At 42.5% G+C, this 13,414-nt stretch overlaps 1 long non-coding RNA gene across 1 annotated transcript in view; it reads right to left on the bottom strand.

Moving 5' to 3' along the window:
- Positions 1-4,004: 4,004 nt before the first annotated feature.
- LOC149979544 (uncharacterized) overlaps positions 4,005-13,414 on the bottom strand; it is a 1,100,972-nt gene continuing 1,091,562 nt past the window's right edge. Inside the window, exon 3 of the long non-coding RNA XR_016484293.1 lies at positions 4,005-4,091. This is a non-coding gene — a long non-coding RNA (uncharacterized LOC149979544). The remainder of the gene's footprint in view (positions 4,092-13,414) is intronic.

Below are 13,414 nucleotides of genomic sequence, written 5' to 3'. Positions count from 1 at the left end.
GGCGGATCCTTGCTGACTGACAGCTCTGGCAGCGCTGAACAGGCGGGAGACTCCGGCAGCGCTGACCAGGCGGGAGACTCCGGCAGCGCTGTAGAAGAGGAAGGCTCTGGCAGCGCTGTAGAGGAGGAAGGCTCTGGCAGCGCTAGACAGGCGAGAGACTCCGGCAGCGCTGGAGAGGAGGAAGGCTCTGGCAGCGCTGGACAGGCGAGGCGCACTGTAGGCCTGATGCGTGGTGCTGGCACTGGTGGTACTGGGCCGAGGCCACACACAGGAAGCCTGGTGCGTGGAGGTGGTACTGGATAGACCGGACCGTGCAGGCGCACTGGAGCTCTTGAGCACCGAGCCTGCCCAACCTTACCTGGTTGAATGCTCCCGGTCGCCCTGCCAGTGCAGCGAGGTGGAATAGCCCGCACTGGGCTATGCAGGCGAACCGGGGACACCGTGCGCAAGGCTGGTGCCATGTAAGCCGGCCCAAGGAGACGCACTGGAGACCAGATGCGTAGAGCCGGATTCATGACACTTGGCTCGATGCTTACTCTAGCCCGGCCGATACGAGGAGCTAGTATGTACCGCACTGGGCTATGCACCCGCACTGGAGACACCGTGCGCTCCACAGCATAACACGGTGCCTGCCCGGTCTCTCTAGCCCCCCGGTAAGCACAGGAAGTTGGCGCAGGTCTCCTACCTGGCGTTGCCATACTTCCTGTGTGCCTCCCCCCAATACATTTTTGGGGCTGACTCTCGGGCTTCCAACCACGCCGCCGTGTTCGTCTCTCCAACTCCATTCTCCTATAACCCTCTTCGCACTGCTCCAGCGAATCCCAGGCGGGCTCCGGCACTCTCCCTGGGGCGACCGCCCACCTGTCTATTTCCTCCCAAGTCGTATAATCCAGACTTCGTTGCTCCTGCTGCCGCTGCCTGTCACCACACCGCTTGGTCCTATTGTGGTGGGTGATTCTGTTAAGGCTTTCTTCCGTCGAAAGAGAGGAGTACCAAAATAATGAAGAAAACACAAAATACTAAGACCAGGGCGTGACAACAAGTTAATCGAGGTAACTTGTACATGTAGGATAGGTGTAAAGTCACTATATATAGATAATAAACAGCGAGTAGCAGCAGTGTAAAAAAAAGGTGTTGGTGGTGTCAATGTAAATAGTCCGGGTGGCCATTTAATTAATTGTTCAGCAGTCTTCTGGCTTGGGGTTTAGAAGCTGTTAAGGAGCCTTTTAGACCTAGACTTGGCGTTCTGGTACCACTTGCCGTGCGGTAGCAGAGAGAACAGTCTATGACTTTGGTGACTGGAGTCTTTGGAGTCTTTGACAATTTTTTGGGCCTTCCTCTGACACCACCTAGTATATAGGTCCAGGATAACAGGAAGCTTGGCCCCAGTGATGTATTGGGCCGTACACACTACCCTCTGTAACGCCTTACGGTCGAGTGCTGAGCAGTTGCCATACCAAGCAGTGATGCAACCAGTCAGGATGCTCTCTATAGTGCAGCTGTAGAACTTTCTGAGGATCTGGGGCACGCACCCCTGAGGGGCCCCAGTGTTGAGGATCAGCATGGCAGATCTGTTGTTGCCTATCCTTACCACCTGGGGGAGTCCCATCAGGAAGTCCAAGATCCAGTTGCAGAGGGAGGTGTTTAGTCCCAGGGTCCTTAGCTTAATGATGAGCATTGTGGGCACTATGGTGTTGAACGCTGAGCTGTAGTCAATGGACAGAATTATCACACAGTGACCATGGTGGTCTGATTGAAACATGTAGGCATTACAGACTTGGTCAGGGAGAGGTTGAACATGTCAGTGAAGACACTTTTCAGATGGTCTGCCCATTCTCCTAGTACACGTCATGGTAAACCGTCTGGCCCCCGCGGCCTTGTGAATGTTGACTTGTTTCAATGTCTTACTCAAGCGTCAGAGCCGGCGTAGTAGGATTCGATCTTAGACCTGTATTGACGCTTTGCCTGTTTGATGGTTCGTGTGAGGGCATAGCGGGATTTCTTATAAGCGCTCCTTGAACGCGGCAGCTCTAACCTTTAGGTCACGTTGGCTGTAATCCATAGATTCTGGTTGGGATTTGTACGCACTGTCACTGTGGGGACAACGTTGTTGATGCACTTATTGATGAAGCCGTTGACTGAGGTGGTACACTCCTCAATGCCATTGGATGAATCCCAGAACATATTCCAGTCTGTGCTATCAAAACAGTCTTGTATCGTAGCATACGCGTAACAGTTAATTCATATTTGGTGGTTTATATTACTGGCACTTCATGTTTTCATGAAATTTGATATTTGGATGAAACCAGATCAAAGTAGGACGCCCAAGGTATGAAAATTGACTGTTGAGTCTATAGTAGATTGATAAGGTTTGATCATAAAGTTACTGGTCCCCTCCCCCGTGTCAACCTCTTGGATTCAGGAGAAGGGATTATTAAGGGATAGGGTGAAATTGTCCTAACTTTCATTTGAATACACCAATGGTAACATGATATTCTCTTACCTAATTCAAATAAGTACCACCTTGTAACCAACATCGGAGAAGGTGTGTTTGCAGAGAGGCGTGGTTTATATAGCCAGATAGCTACTTACTGATGCCAAAATTTGACTGTAGGGTGTCTGCAAATATAATTGTATGTTTCCCCTTTCATCAGTGTCTGGTGTTATCTAGTTACTGGCTAGCTAGGTCTTCAACAAGCATGGAACAGAACGGGGGAAGGGTCGTTCAAATCTCTGACGTAGTTGTCATGTCAACACATCCTTCAGTGCTGCTGTGAACCACATCACAAGGGACTTGCCAAATAGGAGATGTAAAAATAATGTTTTTTACATCAGTAGCTACTGTAGTTTTCCATCCAATTTGCAACAGATTTTCATGTGAATATTCTAAAATATGCATAAAATGTTTTGGTTGTTGCCCTGGCACAACACAGCCGATTTAAATAGCCAACTCATATTCAAGTTCTGATTATTTGATTCAGCTGTGATATGCTACGGCAAAAACCAAAATGTGCAACCCGGAGGGCCCCAGGACTGAGTTTGGGAAACCCTGCCCCAGCCAATAGCTTGCAGATAGTGCGAGTAGGCTACTTACATCATGAGATTATTATGGATAAGCGCAATCCTATTTGTATTTGTCAAACGGCAATCAAGCGTCAATCATCATGTCAGCTGAATATTTACTCTATATTTACCTTGCACCTTCACCACCTTCACCACCCTGTGAGGTTCGTCATAACAACAGGCTGCAACACAGCCTGGGATTGAACTTAGGTCTGTAGTGATGCTTCTAGCACTGCAATGCAGTGCCTTAGACTGCTGCGCCTCTCGGGAAGCTCCCTCTTTCCCTCTTCTGTGTGTGACATGATGAGGAGCATTAAAAGATTGTCTGGACCCTGTTGTCTGGTGAGAGCACCATAGAGAGAGGCTGGCACACATTTGTTTAAAAAAGAATCAGGGAAACAGCGTACAGAGGCAAAGGAAGCAGAATTAAACACAACTGCCTTCCTTACCGCAAAAAGAGGGAAGATGATTAAAATATGATTTCCACAGAGAATACGTTATTGTGTAAATACTCTGTGGTCATTTCATCTGGTATTATTAGGTGTAGAAAGGATAATCACAGAATAACAAGTCTTTCCTCTGCACTGAGGGTAGGTGGCGTATGCTGTAGTCTTGTTTCTTATACTAGGGGACCACAGCATAATGAAACCTGTTACATGGGGCATTGTGTGTAGATTGATGACGAAAATAACACACATGGAAACATGTAGTAACCAAAAAAGTGTCAAATAAATCCAAATCTATTTGAGATTCATCAAAGTAGCCACCCTTTGCCTTGATGACAGCCTTGCACACTCTTGGTATTCTCTCAACCAGCTTCACCTGGAATGCTTTTCCAACAGTCTTGAAGGAGTTCCCACATATGTTGAGCACTTGTTGGCTGCTTTTCCTTCACTCTGCAGTCCAACTCATCCAAATTGGGTTGAGATCGGGTGATTTTGGACCAGGTCATCTGATACAGCACTCCATCAATCTACATCTTGGTGAAACAGCTCTTACACAGCCTGGAGGTGTGTTGGGACATTGTCCTGTTGAAAAAAACAAATGATAGTCCCTGTAATGATGCACGCTGAGAGATTGGAAGCAAGTTTAGGGAGTGAATACATTTAATAAATAAACGACCATGAACAAAACAAGAAACACGAATAGCGCACCACATGAAACAGATACAGAAACAATAACGCCTGGGGAAGGAACCAAAAGGAGTGACATATATAGGGCAGGTAATCAAGGAGGTGATGGAGTCCAGGTGAGTGTCAATAAGCGCTGGTGCATGTGATGATGGTGACATGTGTGCGTAATAATCAGCAGTCTGGTGACCTAGAGACCAGAGAGGGAGTATATGTGACAGTCCCCCTAAGCGCAAACCAGATGGGATGGCGTATCACTGCAGAATGCTGTGGTAGCCATGCTGGTTAAGTGTCCCTTGAATTCTAAATAAATCATGTCAATAGCAAAGCACCATCACATCTCCTCCTCCATGCTTCACTGTAGGAACTACACATGGGGAGATCATCTGTTCACCTACTCTGCATCTCACAAAGACACGGCAGTTGGATCCAAAAATCTCCAATATGGACTCATCAAACTAAAGGACAGATTTCCACCGGTCTAATGTTCATTGCTTGTTTTCTTGGCCCAAGCAAGTCTCTTCTTATTATTGGTCCTTTAGTAGTTATCTGCACAGTTGAAGTTGAGATGTGTCTGTTACTTGAACTCTCTGAAGCATATTTTTGGGGTGCAATTTCTGAGGCTGGTAACTCTAATGATTGTATGCTCTGCAGTTTCCTGTGGCGGTCCTCATGAGAGCCAGTTTCATTATAGCGCTTGATGGTTTTTGTGACTGCACTTGAATAAACTTTAAAAGTTCTTGACATTTTCCGGATTGACTGACTTTCATGTTTTAAAGTAATGATGGACTGTCGTTTCTCTTTGATTATTTGAGCTGTTCTTGCCATAATATGTATTTAGTAATTTACCAAATAGGGCTATCTTCTGTATACCACTCCTACCCTGTCACGACACAACTTATTGGCTCAGATGCATTAAGACGCATTTTACCAAGGCAGACCTGTTAATTGAAATGCATTCTAGGTGACTACCTCATGAAGATGATTGAGAGAATTCCAAGAGTGTGCAAAGCTTTCATCAAGGCAAAGGGTGGCTACTTTGAATAATCTCATTTGAAACTCTATTGGTTACTAAATTATTACACATGTTATTTCATAGTTTTGATGTCTTCACTATTATTCTACAATGTAGAAAATAGTAAAAATAAAGAAAAACCCATTAATGAGTAGGTGTATCCAGTTAATAGTAGGTGTAGGTATTTCCATCCGTTGAAAAAAAGAAACACTAGCTAGCTCTGGGATTGTTAGCTAGCTATGTTGAAAGAACTGATTTACAATCAAATGTCACGCCCTGATCTGTTTCACCTGTTCTTGTGATTGTCTCCACCCCTCCAGGTGTTGCTTATTTTCCCCAGTGTATTTATCCCTGTGTTTCCTGTCTCTCTGTGCCAGTTCATCTTGCATGTTAGTCAAGTCAACCAGTGTGTTTTCCAGTTCGCCTTTTGCTATTCTCTTTTTGATAGTCTTCCCGGTTTTGACCCTTGCCCGACTCTTGACTACTTTCCCGCCTGCCTGATCTTCCTGCCTGCCCTGACCTTGATTCTGCCTGCCCTTCAGTAACTTTTGGACTCTGAACTGGTTTTGACCCTTTCGCCTGTCCACGACCATTCTCTTGTCTTACCCTATTGGATTAATAAATATTGTAAGACTCCAACCATCTGCCTCCTGTGTCTGCATCTGGATCGTCTTGTGTCATGATATCAAAATAATGTAACCAAGCCTGAATCTATACTCATTTAGCTATTCAAAACCAAAAATACAATGAAAAGATTCAATTAAAAATGAACAAAAAATATACATTTTTTACAAAATGTACAGGACCTGTCTGCCTAGGTGACCTCACGGCACCATTGCAAAATGTGTAGAATAACAGGAAATGATCTGTAAAACTGCAACATTATATATGGAATAGGGTGCCAATTGGGATGCATCCCTGTTTTTTTTTTCTAAACCTGATTGCTGGTTGGTTTTTATTTAGCTTGGATGGAGAGTATTTAAATAACAAATGGGTGAATCTGCATGTAGCCTACTCATTTGGATATGTTAAGGGTTGCAGGGTCCCCTATTATTCTCATTGTCTGTTTGTTCATATTCACCCCTCTGAGAGTGCTGGGTTTTTAATGAGGCAAACACAATATTCTTTGTTTTTTTATAGCTCAATGTTGTTTTTATAGACCCTAAAGGAAAGAAACCAAACTTCAACTTTTGCTTTCTTCATCTTTTTGCTCCATTGCATTGTATGTGCTTTTAAGTCTGTTCTCTGTACTAGTAACCCAAAGGTTACAAGGCAGCCGTGTTTAGATTTCACAGAGTTGAGGAAGAAGAGGAGGAGGAGGAACGGGAAGAGGGGGTGGAGAAGGAGGACTGGGAGGAGGAGGCAGAGGAGGTTCTGGTGCAGGTTTTTCATGGGTGAGATGCAGCTGTGAATCACTGACACTGAACTCTTCCCTCAAATCTTTTCTCATCTCACCTCCTTTCCCATTCTTGCCACTCTTTCACTCATCTCTCCTATCTTTTCCTGTCCTCCAATCATCGTTCCTCTCCTCTTCTCTCCCTTTCCTCTCAATCTCTGTTGCATTGCCTTCCATACACCTCATTTCATTTTGTGATGACACAATTGGCAATTTCAACATAGCCTACCCTAGATGTACACACTTCAATATATTGCACAATACAATGTCAGTGCTGTCTTTGAAGTTATTTATTATTATGGATGTGATGAGACATTTGTGTTTTTGTCAATCAAGATTAGGCTTCTGATGATCACTTTGTATATACAGTGGATACAGTATCATAAGTATTCACACCCCTTGGATTTTTTTGTTGCGTTACAAAGTGGGATTGAAATAGATTTAATTGTGATTTTCTTTTTTTTACATTGATCTACACAAAATACTCCATAATGTCAAAGTGAAAAGAAAATTCTACAAATGTTTTTTTTATTCATTAGCAAAGTATAACATAATTGTCATTTGATTAGGCAAGTCTGAATTAGTCCAGGATAAAAGGTGGCTTAACAAATCACATAAGTTACATGGACTCGTGAAATAATAGGTGTTGACTCGATTTTTGAATAACTACAAAGACCAGGGAGCTTTTCAAAAGCATCATAAAGAAGGACAGTGATGGGTAGATGGGTAACAATAGCAAATAAGACATTTAATAACTATTTTATGGTCAGATACAGGTGTCCTTCTGAACTTTACTGAGCTGCTGGACAGGAAGGAAACTGCTCAGGGATATTAACATGAGGCAATTGGTGAATTTAAAACAGTTATAAAGTTCAATGGCTGTAATGGGAGAAACCTGAGGATGGATCAACAGCATTGTAGTGACTCTGCAATAATGACCTAAATTACAGAGTGAATAAATAAGAATAAAAATATTCCAAAACATGTATCCTGTATGCAACAAGACACTAAAGTAATTCTGCAAAAAAAAAAAAAAAAAACAGTAAAGGAATACTTTTTGGCCTAAATGCAAATCCTTATCTTTGGGGCAAATCCAACACAACACATCACTAAGTAATAGCTTTAATCGCTGCCAAATGTATTGATTCAGGGCGGTGAATACTTGTAATCAAGGTATATTAGTGTATAATCTAAAAAAAATGTACATTTTTCCTCCACTTTGACATTACAAAGAAATTTGTGTCAATCATTGACAAAAACATTACAATTAAATCAATTCTAACCCCATTTTGTAACACAATATAATGTGGAGAAATCAAGGGAGGTGAATACATATGATACCCACTGTACCTCTAGCGGTGCCGAAGAGGAATACAAAAGAAGACTAATAATTTAAGAATGACGAACTGCTACCATATTGATGATAATAACAACACTGAATAAGATACCATAGCACCTATTAATATCACATTTGATCAATGGGTAACACCAGAGCTGTGTCCCAAATGGCCACCTATTCCCTATGTAGTTCACAACTTTTGAACATCGCCCAGAGCCTGCACAATGTAGTGCACTATGTAGGGCAGGACTATCCTACTCAGTGAATTTCAGAAAAATTGACCAAATAGTGAAACATTAAAAAAGCTATCAAATTAACTTCACTAATTATATTCACGTCACCAAATAACTGATTTAAACACAGTGTTTTGCAATGGTCTACAGTATCCTCAACAGCACCCTCTAGGGTAGCACCATGGTGAAGCCGGAGAACAGCTATTATCTGTCCTCCTCTGGGAACATTGACTTCAATACAAAACCTGGGAGGCTCTTGGTACTCACCCCTTCCATATACTTATTCAGTAATTATGATGAATTCCGGAGGACAACCTCCAACCTATCAGAGCCCTTACGGTATGAGGTAACATCTGGTCCATCCTATCAAAGGATCATAAAATGAATTTAGTACGAAAAGCGTAAGCTACAGCTAGCTAGAAAGCACAGCAGTGCATTAATTGTGGCGAGTAGTTGACTCAAAGAGAGAGAAAGACAATAGTTGAGCAGTTTTGAACAAATTAATTTATTCAAAAATCAAGGAGAAGCTGCAGAGCAAGAGACAGAGTTAGCTATATTTCTTTGTATTTATTTTCATTCTTAGTTTACCTTTCACTTACTTAGCTAGCTAATCCAGCTCATTTAGACTGCTCAACAACCTGTCTCATACATAGAGTAATGCTATTTATGTTAGCTAGCTGGCTAAGGTTATCCAACACTTCAACTCTTCCAACTCAAGGTAAGTTTTCGGTTTCATTAATGTACAGTACCAGTCAAAGTTTGAACACACCTACTCATTCAAGGGGTTTTCTTTATTTTACTATTTTCTACATAGTATAATAATAGTGAAGACATCTAAACAATGAAATAACACATATGGAATAATGTAGGAAGCAAAAAAGTGTTTAACAAATCATAATATATTTTAAATTTGATATTTTTCAAAATACCACCCTTTGCCTTGATGACAGCTTTGTACACTCTTGGCACTGTAAAAAGTGAAGGTGCAAGCTCACACCAAATTAGGTTCTTGAGAGCAATCCAATTAGGCCCTCAAACTTAACTCTGGACATTGAAACCAGTTCCACTGCATGTTTTTATTGTTATGATCGCTCCTCCCTGCCCCTTACTGTGCCTGATCCCCCAATCTCATCACAAACTGCCCTTGACCCCTCTACCATACCCCTTAATGCCCCTGCCTCCTACCCTCTGCTCCTCAGCGACCTTGATCCATCCCCCTTAGACATCCCTGCCCCTAAATCCGCAATTCAGACCCCCCGGACCCTCCAAACCGCTTTCACCCCTCCCGGCATCCCCCATTCCATCACCAATCAGTACAGGGGGCCACCAGACAGTCAGTGGGAGGTATGCCAAGACCTGTGAACAGCCAAGAACCACCCAACAACACAAATGACCCACTGGAGGCCCTCATCCAAATCCACAACTAAATTATCAGACCTGGACCCCTCCAATATCTCATCATCAATCATCATGACCCCAACAACACACTCTGAACCGAAGGACTTTACTCAGATGGCTGTTCATGGTTACCTACCCATGAGGAAATCCATCCTTAGATGGCTCAAAGTACTGTACGTATAAAGAACTACTCCCATGGATTCACTCACACTGAATGGACGTATCAACTGTTGATGAGCGTTCCGAGGCCAGGAGGATCTGGAGCCTGTTTGTTCCCTCTGTCCTCCAGCGTCCAATTTTGCCGCTTCTCCTCCAGCACCAGCCCAGGCCAACGGGCATACCCTCCACCACCCATTTCTCCCTTTCCACCTCTCTCCCCTTTCTCCCACTCCACCTATCACTCTCACAGAACTAGACTAAAACCATGAACCATTCATCACCACACCAGAAGAGGCACGGAGGAAGGACCAAAGATCTAGACCTGTTCCTGGAGAGAAAAAGGCCACAGGGTGGTACTATCACTGACCTCCGGGTCCTGGGCTTTCAAGTGGATGGGCTGGGACATGCCGGGAGGTGAGTTTGGATTTGTCTGCCATGTAGCGTGCTTTGATCTATAACCTGAGCTGCTCCATATGTGTTGATAGTACTTTTTAACAGTTGTGAAATATATAATGCTAGCCATCGGGAACTACAAAAGTTTTGCTACTTTACTCAACAACATTGAATTTAGCAGGAGCTTTCGACAGATAAGTTGGAAAAAGTTGTGATAGGCTACTTTCTGCACACGCCAAGGTTAGTGTGAACTAACGGAAGTGACTTGACACAACGTTGGTCAAACAAGCTGAAGCAACAAACAAAATGGTTCCAGTCTGCCTTGAAGCATTCCTCCATGTATACAGGCAAGAATCTAGGTACATTTTCAGATATTATACGTTTATAATTTTTTAAGAAAGTAATTTTCATGACTATTGTCCCTGTTTTAATTATATGTAACTCATCTTATCTGGGAGCACAAGAGCTGTGGGCTGATTGTGGTTGACCCTAAAAATAATTACAAAGCAGCTTGCCAACACAGAGAATTAATCTAATGTTTTGGAGAAATAATGAATCAAAAGCGTCTACTCAGTGGAGATAATCACCACAGCGCTAACAAACACGACAATGACAGTAATTATCAGAAGGACTTTGTTTTTCCAAACACACCCTACAGTCCTACACACTTAGAAAAGAGGGTTCCAAAATGTTTTTGTGGTAGGGTGATGGTTCTATGTCAAACCATAATGACTCAAAGAACCCTTTAAGCTCCGTTAAGGTTCTTTGCAATTCTGAAAAGGTTTCTATTATTTTTGGTGATAATTAAAATGTAGGGGTGGCGGCTCATTCAAATATTTTGGTGCCTGGTTTGCTCACAGTTCTTTTAGTGCAGCCATGAGTGAGAATGTAATTCCAGTTAATCTAATCTGTTGTGTTATGTCATTACATTTGAAGTGTCTATAACCAGCAAACTTTTTTTGTGTAAATCTGGTCTTGTGTCAATTGAGAACTGTTGACTAAATCTATGATCCTCAATTCTCTTCTCAGGAATGCCCAGCCATTTCAGAGCTAACATAGTTCCTTCAACTTATAATAACCCCCCCTCCCAAGACACACCTGGCTAACTTGATGGGTCATGTAATCACAGAGGTGTGGACTCGAGTCACATGACTTGGACTCGAGTCAGACTCAATTCACAAATATGATGACTGGTGACGTCCAGTGGAAGCGGTAGGAACTGAAAACAGGTTCCTAAGAAATATAATTTGCCAATGAGAACTCAGTGAACAGACAGAAACCAGACGGTTTACGAGGACGTGTACTCGGAGCATGAGCAAACCAACTGGCAAGTGTCTCCACTGACATTTTCAACCTCTTCCTGACAGAGTCTGTAATACCTACAGTCATGGCCAAACATATTTGCATCCTTGCACTTTTTTTTCAAATAATGCACCATTTCTTACAGAAAACTGTTGAAATTAAAACATCTGAATAATTTACTAAATGTTAACTTATTCCACAAAGAAATCCTAAAATGGCCCATACAATATTATTGGCACCTTCTAGAAGTTAGATTTCAAGCAGGTGATTCTCCTTTACTTTGGAATTGAACTCACCTGCAGTGGGTTGCAGGTGCCTGCAATATAAAAATCACAAATGTAACCATTTGGAATAGAGAAAAGGACTCCTTCTCATGTTTTGTGTCACTGCGTGTACCCCAATGAGCATGGAGAAAAGAAAGAAAAGAGTGCTTGATGTTCCTGTTTCCACCGTTCGTAATGTTATCACAAGGTTTAAGGCCCATGCCACTGTAGCCAACATCCCTGGATGTGACTGCAAGAGAGAACATAATGGAAGATTGCAGTGAAGGATTCTTTGAATGGTGGAGAAAGCACCTCAATCAACTGCCGTACAGATTCAAGCTGACCTTCAGACACAAGGTACGACAGTTTCAACTTGCACCGTCGGTCTCCAACTCATACTTATATGATAGGAGACCCAGGAGGACCCCATTTCTGAGAGTGCGACATGAGAAAGCCTGACTGCAATTTGCCAGAACACACCTGAACATGCCAAAATCCTTCTGGGAGAATGACCTGTGGACAGATGAGAGCAAATTTGAGCTTTTTGGTAAAACAAAATTAAGCTTTCAATGAAAATAAAACGTTCCCTACAGTCCAACATGGAGGAGGTTAAGTGGCATTTTGGAGTTGCTTTGCTGCCATCGTGTGCATGGCATCATGAAATCAGGAGAATAACAAGACATTTGGACTGCAATGTCGGACCCAGTGTCAGAAACATGGGTCTCCGTCGAAGGTCATGGGTCTTCCAGTAGGACATTGAGCTACTAACTATTAATTCATTAGGGTATCAATAAAAAATGAAATGGATATTTTAAGTTCTGAATCAAAAACAAAGGTTCTGTAATATTAATAGTGGAATAAAGAATAGTGGAGACCAAATACTTTGGTCAATTTCAAGTTATTTTTAGGGAAAATTGTGAGTTAGGTGCCAATGTTTTTGGCTATGACTGTACATGTTTCAAGCAGACCACCATAATCCCTGTGCCCAAGAACGCCTGTGGAATGTTGTGGCCTGTGGAATATTGTTACACACTTCTTCAATGACTGTTCGTTGTTGCTGGATATTGGTGAGAACTGGAATACGCTATTGTACACATTGATCCAGAACATCTCAAACATGCTCAATGGGTAATGGTGAGTATGCAGACCTTGGAAGATATTTCAGATCCTTGTGACATGGTGCTGGCAATGTCATACTGAAACATGAGGTTACGGTGGCAGATAAATGGCACGACAATGGATCTCAGGATCTTGTCACAGAGTCTCTGTGCATTCAAATTACCATAGATAAAATGCAATTATGTTCATTGTCCATAGCTCATGCCCATACCATAAACACACTGCCACTATGGGGCACTCTCTTCTTAGAACTACCCATCCCGGATCCGGTATATTTGTCATCAGCAACGCTGAATAGCATAGATATAAAAATATTACTAGAAAATATTCATATTCATGAAATCACAAGTGAAATAAGGCGAAACACAGCTTAGCCTTTTGTTAATCACCCTGTCGTCTCAGATTTTGAAATTATGCTTTACAGCGAAAGCAATACAAGCGTTTGTGTAAGCTTATCGATAGCCCAGCATAGCATTATGTACACTTAGCATCAGGAAGCTTGGTCACGAAAATCAGAAAAGCAATCAAATTAATCGTTTACCTTTGATGAGCTTCGGATGTTTTCACGCACGAGACTCCCAGTTACACAGCAAATGTTCCTTTT

This window comes from Oncorhynchus mykiss, chromosome 11 (genome assembly GCF_057628025.1).
Source record: "Oncorhynchus mykiss isolate SJ-2025 chromosome 11, ASM5762802v1, whole genome shotgun sequence".
Taxonomy (NCBI): Eukaryota; Metazoa; Chordata; class Actinopteri; order Salmoniformes; family Salmonidae; genus Oncorhynchus; species Oncorhynchus mykiss.
This window is presented reverse-complemented; position numbering and strand designations above follow the sequence as displayed.